Raw genomic sequence first — 11,799 nt, 5'->3', positions numbered from 1 at the left:
TCTGGCTAATTTTTGTATTTTTAATAGAGACGGGATTTCACCACGTTGGCCAGGCTGGTCTCAGACTCCTGACCTCAGGTGATCCACCTGCCTCAGCCTCCCAAAGTGCTGGGATTACAGGAGTGAGCCACCGTGCCCGGCCCACATTTCACCAGTTTTTTTTGTTTGTTTGTTTTTTTAACTAATTTCTTCTCTTTGATCCCAGATACCATCCAGGATCTCATATTGTGTTTAGTCTTCATGTCTCCTTAGTCTACTTCAATTAGGGACAATCTCTCTGTCTTTCCTGGCTTTGACACTTTGAAGACCACTGACCAGATATTTTTTAGAATGTGCATCAAATGATTTGGGTTCATCTGATGTTTTCTCTTGATTAAAGTGGGGTTGCAAATTTTGAGCAAGAATTTCACATAGTTGAAGTGACCTTCTCATTGTGTCACGGTGGTGTGAGGTAACCATATGACTTTTCATTGTTGATGTTAACCTTGATTACTTGGCTATGTTGGTGACTTGATCGTTTCCTCCACTACAAAATTACAATTTTTACTTTTCCATATTCCATTTCTTAAAAGTCAGTCATTAAGACCAACCAGCAAGACTGGGCACAGTGGCTCATGTCTATAATTCCAGGACTTTGAGAGAGCAAGGTGGGCAGATTGCTTGAGCCCAGAAGTTCAAAACCAGCCTGGGCAACATGGTGAAACCCCATCTCTACAAAAATTACAAAAATTAGCCAGGTGTGGCGGAGTGCGCCTGTAGTCTCAGCAATGTGGGAGGCTGAGGTGGGAGGATCACTTGAGTTTGGGATGTTGGGGTTGCAGTTAGCTGTGATTGTGCCAATGCACTTTAGCCTGGGTGGCAGAGCAAGACCTTGTCTCAAAAACAAAAACCAAAACCACAAAAACAAGACTAACTTGCAAGCCACATGAGGGGAATTCAACTTCACCATAATTCAAAACCACCACAGTAATTAACAAATATTTGAAGAATGTTTCATTGGTTATAGAATTATGGGTTGATAGGTTTTTAAAAATTCTTTGATGACTTCAAAAGTGTCACTTTGTTTCTTGCTTGCATGGTTTCTGATATGAAGTCAGCTCCCATTCTTAACCTTGTTTCTTGTTTGATAATGTCTTTTTTCCTCTAGCTTCCTCAAGATGTTTCTCTTTTGAGAAAAATGAGAGATTTTCAGTTTTTGTGTTGACTTCTCTTTGTCTCTGGTTTTCAGCAATTTGAACACATTCCATATCACTTTAAGAGTTCTTCATCAGGGGTCACTGGACACGTGTCACAATTAGCAAAGAGGAACACATTCTCCAAATGTGTTCTGTTTCCCCAGGAAGCCAGCTGGAAATACAACAAAATGCCTCTCCCTCTCTTTTAGCAAAACACATGTCAGAGCAATGCAAGATTTGATTGGGACTGCTTTACTTCATTAACAATTGCAGTGAGCTGTTTTTCTTTCTAGTAACAACCCAGTAATAGATATTAAATTATTTGGAGCTAAATAAGTGCAATGGTAATTTTCATTTAAATTTTGCTATATGGTAGCTTAGAGCATCTTACCTGTACACAGTTCCAAAAGCAGAAAACCTAAATTAAATTAACATATAAAAAATTAACATAGATGTATCATTACAGGTTCTCAAAACCATCATAAATAGCTCTATTTTACATCTCTGAGCTCTTATATTTCCTTTAACTATGTCATAAGACCTAAGACTATGGTTTGAAATATATACCTACTATAAAAAAGTAAGCCTTCCTCCTAGTGTCAATAGATAAAAACAAAACAGAAAAAATGACAACCCAAAATGCCCAGAAATCCTTTTTTTTTTTTTTTTTTTTTTTTTGAGATGGAGTCTCACTCTGTCACCCAGGCTGGAGTGCAGTGGTGAGATCTCAGCTCACTGCAACCTCCGCCTCCCAGGTTCAAGCAATTCTCCTACGTCAGCCTCCTGAGTAGCTGGGACTACAAGCGCCTGCCACCATGCCTGGCTATTTTTTTTTTTTTTTGTATTTTTTTAGATACAGGGTTTCACCGTGTTAGCCAGGATCGTCTCGATCTCCTGATCTCATGAACTGCCCGCCTCGGCCTCCCAAAGTGCTGGTAACCCTATTTTTAAATGCATATTTGCATTCATAATAACCCGTGAATACACACATCTATTAATCTGTGTAATCATGCATCTCTATATGTAAATGTCTGTCCAAAATGCCACTATATATATATTTATATATTTAACTTTTATTTTAAGTTTGGGTTACATGTGCAGGTCTGTTACATAGGTAAACTCGTGTCATAGGGGTTTGTTGTACAGATTATTTCTTCACTCAGGTGTTAAGCCTAGTACCCAACAGTTATTTTTTGTACCCCTCTCCCTCCTCCCACCCTCCACTCTCAGGTAGGCCCCAGTGTGTGTCGTTCCCCTCTAGGTATCCATGTGTTCTCATCGTTTAACTCCCACTTGTAGGTGAGAACAGGTGGTATTTGGTTTTCAGTTCCTGTGTTAGTTTGCTAAGGATAATGGCCTCCAGCTTCATCATGTTCCTGAAAAGGACATGATCTCATTCTTTTTTATAGTTGCATAGTATTCTACTATTCCACAGTAAATATGTACCACAATATGTTAAATTTTAATTTATTACAACTTATATGCAATGTACAATGGCAAGATGAATCAGATCAGAAAATAAACAATTGAGTGTGAAAAGACAGAGGTTTTTTTCCTGTTTTATTCTCTGCAGATGTAATTTTCAATGAGAATACATTCTATTGCATTAGTAGTGCTTTTAGAAGAGACATCAACATGTTGCCCAGGCTGGCCTTGAACTCCTGGTCTTAAGCGATGCGCCCTCCTCAACTTCCCAAAGTGGTAAATTGTACTTCCTGAGGGCTTAGAAAAGAGACATAGAAGCAAGTGAAATTGGTATTACCCTTTTTTCTGTTATTCTTTATTAGTAAAACAAATTAGGTTTTTCTTTCCTTAGTTTTCATGTGTCCAAGCTCCTTTCTCTTTCATTTCACATGTGCACAAATATAATAACATACACTTTTGAACATCAAAAGTTGAATGATGAACAAGTATTCATGAACCCAAATCAACCTGCACATGACTTTTTTTTTTTATTCCTCTGAGAGTTAGCCTGTGGAAATGTGGCAGGGTTTCACTGTATTATCCCCTGCAGATGGAAAGGTCAATGACAACATGTGTAATTGCTTCAGTCTTGATTTTCTACCTACACTTTCTGCTTTGGGGTTGTTTCACCTGACCAAGGCAGTTTCTGTGGCAGCAGGTCCTAGCTCTCTCGACCAGGTCCACTGACAAAGCCACATTGCTGAGTGGCCCATTTGCTGATGACTATTTTGTTAAATTTGTTTCTGCTAACTATTTAAGGTTGACTAATTTTCTTGTGTCATAGTCACAGCAAATGTGAAGGGATGTCTGGTCTATCTCTGACCTGGCTTTCTGCTTTGACAGATGGAAGCTAAAAGAAAAAAGGAAACACTGATAGTGCAAAAGATAAACATATTTATATGAGTTTATTCTTGAATAAAATGATTTATTTTTAAAATATATTCTTGATATGATTTGGCTGTGTCTCCACCCAAATCTCATCTTAACTTGTAGTTCCCATAATCCCCATGTTTTGTGGGAAGGACCCAGTGGGAGGTAATTGAATCATGGGGGCGGTTACTTCCATGCTGCTCTTCTCATAATGGTGAGTGAGTTCTCATGAGAACTGATGGTTTTATAAGAGGCTTTCCCACCGTTTGCTCAGCACTTCTCCTTCCTGCCATCATGTGAAGGACGTGTTTGCTTCTCCTTCTGCCATGATTTTAAGTTTCCTGAGGCCTCCCCAGCCATGCTGAACTGTGAGTCAATTAAACCTCCCTTTTACAAATTACCCAATCTCGGGTATGCCTTTAGTAGCAGCGTGAGAACGGACTAATACAATTCTTCTGATGAATATATTCTTCTCATTGATAAATCCTTGATGTAAATGCTTAATTTTTCCTCTAGCTGCCTTCAAGATTTTTCTCATTGTCTGTGGTTTTCAGCAATTTGGATACATTACATATCATTTTTATGAATCTTCCACAGAGATCAGTGGACACATGTGATACAAAGAACATGTGAATTAAGAATGCACTCCTGAATAACATATTTTACATATATATTATTGAGTATATTCTTAAATATAAATAATTTCTTGTGAATATATTTTGATTAATAAAATATATTAATAAATATTAACTCATGCATATTCTTCTTATTCAAAAATATGTTCTTATAAATATATTAATTACTCCCTCTCTCTTCCCCCTGGTCTCCAAAGGTAACATCAGGGGCCAGAACAGAGACATAGAAATGTTCCTTAAAATGTCAAAATGAAATATTGTCTATTAAAACAGAAGAATTAAAATAAACAAGAGAAGTTGGGCACTGGTCACCTGATGGTTGTAACCTCCAGCTCTCAGCTTTCCCAGGAAACTTGGTTGGACCCTTTTCTTGTGTTCAGCTGTCAGAAGCTGAATGTTCCCTTCCTCTCTCTCTTTGCAGTCTGTTCGTGACATTTGGTATTCCTAATATGCCCACTTAGAGGAAATTGCCAGCTTAGGCCAACCAGGGTGAAACGCAAGTGCTTATAAAGTCACAAGCCCGATAATAATTTTCAGAAGGAGGCACTCATTCACTTCAGCTTATAAACTTGCAAATCTGTAGATTCATTAGTCTATCACTTACATGGAAAGACAAAATTTATATTTAGTTGTTGAGACTTCAAAATTTTCAAGAATATCAACATTTGTTTTTGTTGTGCACCTCTCTGTCAAAAGATAAATATATAGTACATAATCATTATTTATTTATTAATAATATACTCTGCCTGGTCTTACATTTCATAGTTCATGCATTGTTTATTCATTAATATAACCTGTGTTAATATGTACCACATAACTGAGAGCCCTTGTCAACTCCTCAGAAGCAATTAACTCCCAAGGTAACTATGACAACGAATCTCTTAATGCTTAAAGTGTAACAAAAAGATTGTGTGATTTGGATGTTAATTCAAATATTTCCCATACAGCCCCATACAGCCACTTTGGAAGGGAAGTGATTTCTCACAAAACTAAGTATACTGTCACCATAAGATCCAGTAATTGTGTTTTGGCCTTTAACCAAAGGCATGGAAAACTGAGGTCAACACAAAAATCTGCACATTGATGTTTATACAGTTTTATTCATAATTGCCCAAAGGTGGAAGCAACTTCAGTAAGTGAATGGATAAACAAACTCTGGTGCACTCATACAATAGAATGTTATTAAGTGATAAAAAGGTACACGCTATTTAACTATGAGAAGACATGGAAAAAGAAAAAACCTTAAATGCCCATCGCTAACTGAAAGAAGTCGATCTGAAAAAACCACATACTATGTAAGCCGAACTATACGACATTCTTTAAAAGACAGAACGATGAAGACAATGAAAAGTACAGTTGTTGCCAGGGATTTGCAGGGAGAAGGAGGGATGAATAGGTGGAGCACAGGGGATTTTTAGGGCAGTGAAACCATTCTGTAAAATGTCATGGTGGATATATGACATTACCCATTTTCCAAACCCATAGAATGTACAACACAAACAGTGCACCTTAATGGAACTGTTAATTTTAGTTAATAATAATAATGTATCAATATTGGCTCATTAATTGTAAAAAATATACCAGACGAATGCAAGATATCTTAATAATAGGCATGATGAGCTAGGGAATGTTTAAGGAGCTCTCTGTATTGTCTGCTCAATTTTCTTGTAAATGTAAAACTGCCTCCCAAAATAATGTCTTTTTATTAAAGAAAAACACGCTGTACCACTATATGCTTAGTGTCCTGTGCATTTCAAGTCTGGGTGGTATGTCTAGCAGAAATATATTAACATGTCCCAGGCTGATGGTATTGAATAAAGGATTTAGACGGCCATAAAAAGTGGATTTTGTATAATGGATTTTCTGAGTTGATAAGAAAGCAGTATGAGTATATCACCATAATACAAAACTTAGTGATTTGAAATAAGGCAAACATATCATCCAATTTGCCAGTGTAATGATAACACACACATTGTATAAACAGATATTGGAACATCAGTTTGTCACTGGGTGTTCAGGATGTAGAATATACATCAACTTAAATTTTCACATTTAGTAAAGCTCTAGCTTCCCCTTATGCTAGCTCCATAAATAAGACAAATTTTTTCTTTCGTCCTCTCTGATGGCCAAGGCTGGCCTAAACTCTTGCCTGTTAGGAATTAGTACACATCTCCTAGCTCAGAGACAACTGCACGAGTGACTCTTGGCCAGTGGAATCTTGTTCACTGTGCCCTCCAGTGCGGGGCCAGGCATTGTTCCTCTCCCTTGCTTGGCATCCCAGTCTTGTGGGCCCTCTTTCAGTTGTTCATTCACTCCCTGCTTCCTCTCTTCACAAAAACTACTCTGTTGACCTTGGTTTAGAGTTCTCTACCCACCCTCCCCCCTCCATCCACCTCTTGGTGCTGATCCTGTCCTTGTCCTGTCTTGCAAGGCTCAACAGTCAAATCTCAGGGCAGCCTTCCCTCACCCTTCAGTCCTGCCTCTTTATATAACCATCCTGTGGACTCCTGCTATTTTCCATCAGCCTGAGAGCCTCAGCTCCCTGGTGTGATAATGTGACTAAAGTCAGCCTCACCTAATTAAACAGAGAGCCCCCAGAAAGCAGTGCTCACTGTCATTCGGCAGTACCTGCCCTGAGTCTGGCCCATCCTTGGTGCAGCTCAGGAGAACTCAGCAGCCCAGGAGAGCACCTTTATAGGGCTCAGCAATACAGCTGGAACTAAGGGAGGGAGGGAAGGAAAGAGGCAGAGAATAAATGAATCAACTTAGCCAGAATGTTATAGTCAGAAGATCTACGAAGAAGTGGGTTTAATTTCAGCATATATTTGCTTTTAAAGACAAAATGACATTTGAATTAATGCTATTATTATTGGTAGAGAATGAGTGAAATGTTCATGTATTGGTGCTTGAGGTCACTAAACAACTTAACATAGCTCAGAGTAGAGGTTTCAAAGAGAGTTTTCAATGAAATAATTTGTTTTACAAAATAGGGCACATTATCTCCTGTTTTGTTGTGGAAACAAAACCCATAGAATAATTTCCCTTTTAAGCAATTCTTCTTTGTTTCCATTGAGGGAAGCTGAACTAGGAATACACATGTTAGATCAGGAGAGATTCAGGACAGACATTGGGAAGAATTTTCTAGCTGGGGTGTTGTTAATCACTTTCCCAAAGTGAAAAAGCCTGCAGAGCAGCCTTTTTTTGATGAGAGTTAAGGCAACAAGACAATTAATAGTCTAACCCAGTAACAGCTGAATTGACCAGATGTCCTTCAAGACTTCTCAGAGACTTCCTCAGCACATGGACTTGAGCTCTTACATAATGTTCTCATTCATAGACTGCATTGTGCCTGCAATCTCATGTGTTATTATTATTATTAGTAGTAGTAGTAGTAGTAATATTTTAGATGGAGTCTCACTCTGTCCCCAGGCTGGACGTGGCTTGATCTCTGCTCATTGCAACCTCCGCCTCCCGGGTTCAAGCGATTCTCCTGCCTCAGACTCCCAAGTAGCTGGGATTACAAGCACATGCCACCATGCCCAGCTAATTTTTGTATTTTTAGTAGAGACAGGGTTTTACCACGTTGGCCAGGATGGTCTCGATCCCCTGACTTTGTGATCTGCCCGCCTCGGCCTCTCAAAATGTTGGGATTACAGATGTGAGCCACCGCGTCCGGCCCTGTCTGTTATTATTCAAGGTATTTTAGTGCATCACTGTGCACATGATCTTGGGTCTCACCATTATTTTGTTATCCCTGTACTTGAAGAAGAGAGACATTCTGACTGGAATTAACTCAATATTTTGTGGGATGGAGTATTACATATGGCTCAGAACGTATTTTTGTTTGCTGTATAGAAATGATCTTCTCTTCTGTGTGATAAATAATACAGCTAAAAGTCTCAGAATTAATCAAACTTACCATCAATTAATTTCAAATTTTTGACTAGCTTCCTGATAAATTATTATGATTTGCAAAATAACCTTGAAAGTCATTCAGTCAAAATGGCTTTGAAATAAAATCATAATATGTTAAAGTAAGAAATTATATCCTACATAATGAGGACAATAGATACATTAAAATAGTCTCATCAAGTATTTGCCTTTAGTTAGTAGTTATTTCTCCAAGAAAGTATTAACTTCAATTTTGAACAAAGTTTTCTTGCTTTTTTGGCAGGATCAGCCTTTCGCCAAGCCGAACACAAGGGGATGAAAAGAAAATCTGGACTCGAATGTGCAGTTTCCTATTTTATGTTAAGGCAATTTACAACATATCATAAAGCTGCATTAATACACAGATGTTCCACAGTCTGCAGAATACAAAATAAATGTCTTGAACAAGCTACAAAGACCAAGGCACTTTTTGGAGCAGATTTTTTGTCTTAAAGTTTTATCTCATGCAAACACTGCATGTAACACGGACTTATATAATCAATGCTTTTAGCAACATGTCATAGTAGAACCAAGGCCCAGTTGTTAGCTGAAATCTATGTAAATATACGTATGTAGAATAGTTAGGAAATATAAATATTAGCATATGCTCTTTATTGTTGATGATATCAATAATTCTTTTATGAACTCAGAAAAGGTTTTTCTCTTTATATTCAAAATGAAGTTTTCTAATTACTCTCTTTGACACAGGGTTCTCCCTGTCTGCAAATTATACCCATTACAGCTATTTCTTTTAAGTAAATATCTCCTTCAAGTCAGTCTTAGCTTCTTCAACACCTAGACAATGCCTGGCACATGTAAAGGCATTCAGAATACAAGTAAATGCATGCATAAAATGAACAAATATATTTACAAGATATTTATAGACATGTCATAGGTATGTGGGGGCCAAGAAGAGGGATTCTAGCTTTTGGGTAGATACAATTGCAGATAATAACAATAACTTACATGGTGCCTAAAATATCAAGTTACTGTTCTAAATGTGTTAGATCTATTGGTTCATATAGTGCTTGCAAAAGCCCTTGAAGTATATTTTTATTATACTTACCATTATATAAATAGATAAACTAAGGCAGGGAGGCGTTATGTTGTTCCAGGTTCACGTGATAATTCAATGGCAGAGCTTGATGCAAATTTCATGCTTTTAACTTAACATACAATTTTGCCTACCATCGAGACATTCTTCTTATTGAATGGAATAAGGCCTTCAAAGGGAATTTATGGAGTACTATTACACATAAATAACTCTGAATATAAGTAATTCTTCTGTGGAATGATTTCATCTTATATTCTCAGAGAATGACATATTTTATGTCAAATAAGTACAGGAGAAAGAAAATGATTTTATAAATGTTACTAACACTATGCCTAACAAATGGAAGAGATACGATAAACTTTACATTCTAACTTGAAATTTATGAAAATGAGACACAAAGCACTGTTTTGAGTAGACTCTATCTCTTATTTTTGTGAAGCCAAAATATCTAATAAATTTATTTTATGAAATAAATGCTTAGGAATTATTTTATTTGTTGCTGTAAGGAATTACGCCTACTGAAACGGACAAAGCATTGTGATTAGTGTTGGGTCTTTTGGCTCAGACTAACCTAAAGGGAACAAAGAGGAACAAACAGATGGTGAAACTGAGGTTCCTCCATCCTCTGATAGCTTGACTATCGTTGCATTTTCGTAAATCCTTAAATCATATACCACGATTATGACAACTTAATTTTTTTTGTAATTGGTGATGGAGTAGATAAGTTCTTGTATAACCTTGCTTGTTAGATCAGGAGAGATTCAGGACAGACATCAGGAAGAATTTTCTAACTGGGGTGTTGTTAATCACTTTCCCACAGTAAAAAAAAGGCTGCAGAGCAGCCTTTTTTTGATGAGAGTTAAGGCAATAAGACAATTAATAGTCTAACCCAGTAATAGCTGAATTGGCCAGATGTCCTTCAAGGCTTCTCAGAAGCCTCCTCAGCACATGAACTTGAGCTCTTACAGAATTTTCTCATTCACAGTGACTGCATTGTGCTTGCAATCTCATGTCCTATTATTTAAGGTACTTAGTGCATCACTGCATACATGACCTTAGGTCTTGCCATTATTTTGTAATCCCTGTACTGGAAGAAGAGAGACATTCTGACTAGCATTAACTCAACATTTTGTGTGATGAACTATTACATATGGCTCAGAATGCATGTTTGTCTGCCATATAGAAATGATCTGTTAATTCTATGTGATAAACAATACTGCTAAAAAATCTCAGAATTAATCAAACTTACCATCAATTAATTTCAAATGTTCACTAATTGTTAGAGAGAGAGGAGTGTTGAATTATCGAATCATAATTGTATATTTGTTGATTTCTTCTTTTGGTTAAATTAATGTTTACCTTTTGCCAAATTTGGGTAATTTTTCCTGTTAGGTTTTCAAATTTTTTTCAGCACTGCACTCCTTTTCCTTTTCTCCTTCTGAGACTCAGATGCCATGTATGTTGGAACTTTACTTATTGTTCCTCAGGTCTCTAAGGCTCTAACCAAGACTTTTTCATCTTTCTTTCTCTCTATTGTTCAGGTTAGGTCATTTCTGTTGATTTATATTCATGATAACAGATTCTTACCCATTTAGTTTTATTGTAATAAAAAGCTTACTTAGAATTTTTTATGTCAGTTATTGCATTTTTTGGTCCTAATATGTTCATTTTGTTCCTTTTTACATCTTCTATTTATTTTCTTATACTTCTAGTTTTCCATTGGTATAAAAGCGTTTGCGGCTGGGCATGGTGGCTCACGTCTGTAATCCCAGCACTTTGGGAGGCCGAGGCGGGCAGATCATGAGGTCAAGAGATCAAGACGATCTTGACCAACATGGTGAAACCCCGTCTCTACTAAAAATACAAAAATTAGCTGGACATGGTGGCACGTGCCTGTAGTTCCAGCTACTTGGGAGGCTGAGGCAGGAGAATCATTTGAACCTGGGAGGCCGAGGTTGCAGTGAGCCTAGATTGCACCACTGCACTGAGCCTCGGCGACAGAGTGAGACTCGGTCTCAAGAAAAAAAGAAAAGTGTTTGCGACCACTTGTTGGAACATTTTTATAAAAGCTGCTTTAGAATCCTTGTGATGTAATTCAAATTTCTGTTTCTTCTCAGTATGGGTAGCTACTTAGTACTAATTGTCTTTTCTCATGTGGGGTGCAGTTTATCTGGTTTTTTGTAATTTTGGATTGTGTCATGGACATTAAGTTTTGAGGCTCTGGGTCTTCATAAAATATTAGGCGGATTGATGCTATTTTTGTTTTAGAAGCAATTGACCTTGTCATATTCAAGCTGCAAGTTCCAATCTCTGTTTTGTGAGCTGTGGTTCCAACTGATTGTTCAAAGTCTTTCCAGTTTTCTTCAGATATATCCTGGCGGTCAGTGTGGAACTTGGATGATAATCTGCTAGCTTCGTTCTCAAAATCTTTGGTTAACTAATTAGGAGCAGATCCACACACCTGCAGCTTGGGGATGTGCTCAGTTCATTAAAATCTTTATGGTGTCACTTTCTCATACTCCTTCCTCTCCACAATGTCTCCAATATTTTCTGGTTCCCTGGAGCTCCTCTTTTCTGTTTTCTGGCCAGAATGCTGGGTCTTTGATTACTTTACTCTGCTACACTTTCTCATAGCTGCACCCATGTTTGGAGCCAGATGACAGGTGGCAAA

At 37.5% G+C, this 11,799-nt stretch overlaps 1 long non-coding RNA gene across 1 annotated transcript; it reads left to right on the top strand.

The window, feature by feature from the left end:
- The first annotated feature begins 1,393 nt into the window (after nucleotides 1–1,393).
- On the top strand, nucleotides 1,394–8,496 carry LOC134736306 (uncharacterized). The gene is made up of 3 exons (XR_010120237.1): nucleotides 1,394–1,447; nucleotides 2,749–2,930; nucleotides 8,319–8,496. It is a non-coding gene; the product is annotated as an uncharacterized lncRNA (long non-coding RNA).
- Nucleotides 8,497–11,799: the final 3,303 nt, after the last annotated feature.

Source organism: Symphalangus syndactylus, chromosome 3 (assembly GCF_028878055.3).
Source record: "Symphalangus syndactylus isolate Jambi chromosome 3, NHGRI_mSymSyn1-v2.1_pri, whole genome shotgun sequence".
NCBI lineage: Eukaryota > Metazoa > Chordata > Mammalia > Primates > Hylobatidae > Symphalangus > Symphalangus syndactylus.
This window is presented reverse-complemented; position numbering and strand designations above follow the sequence as displayed.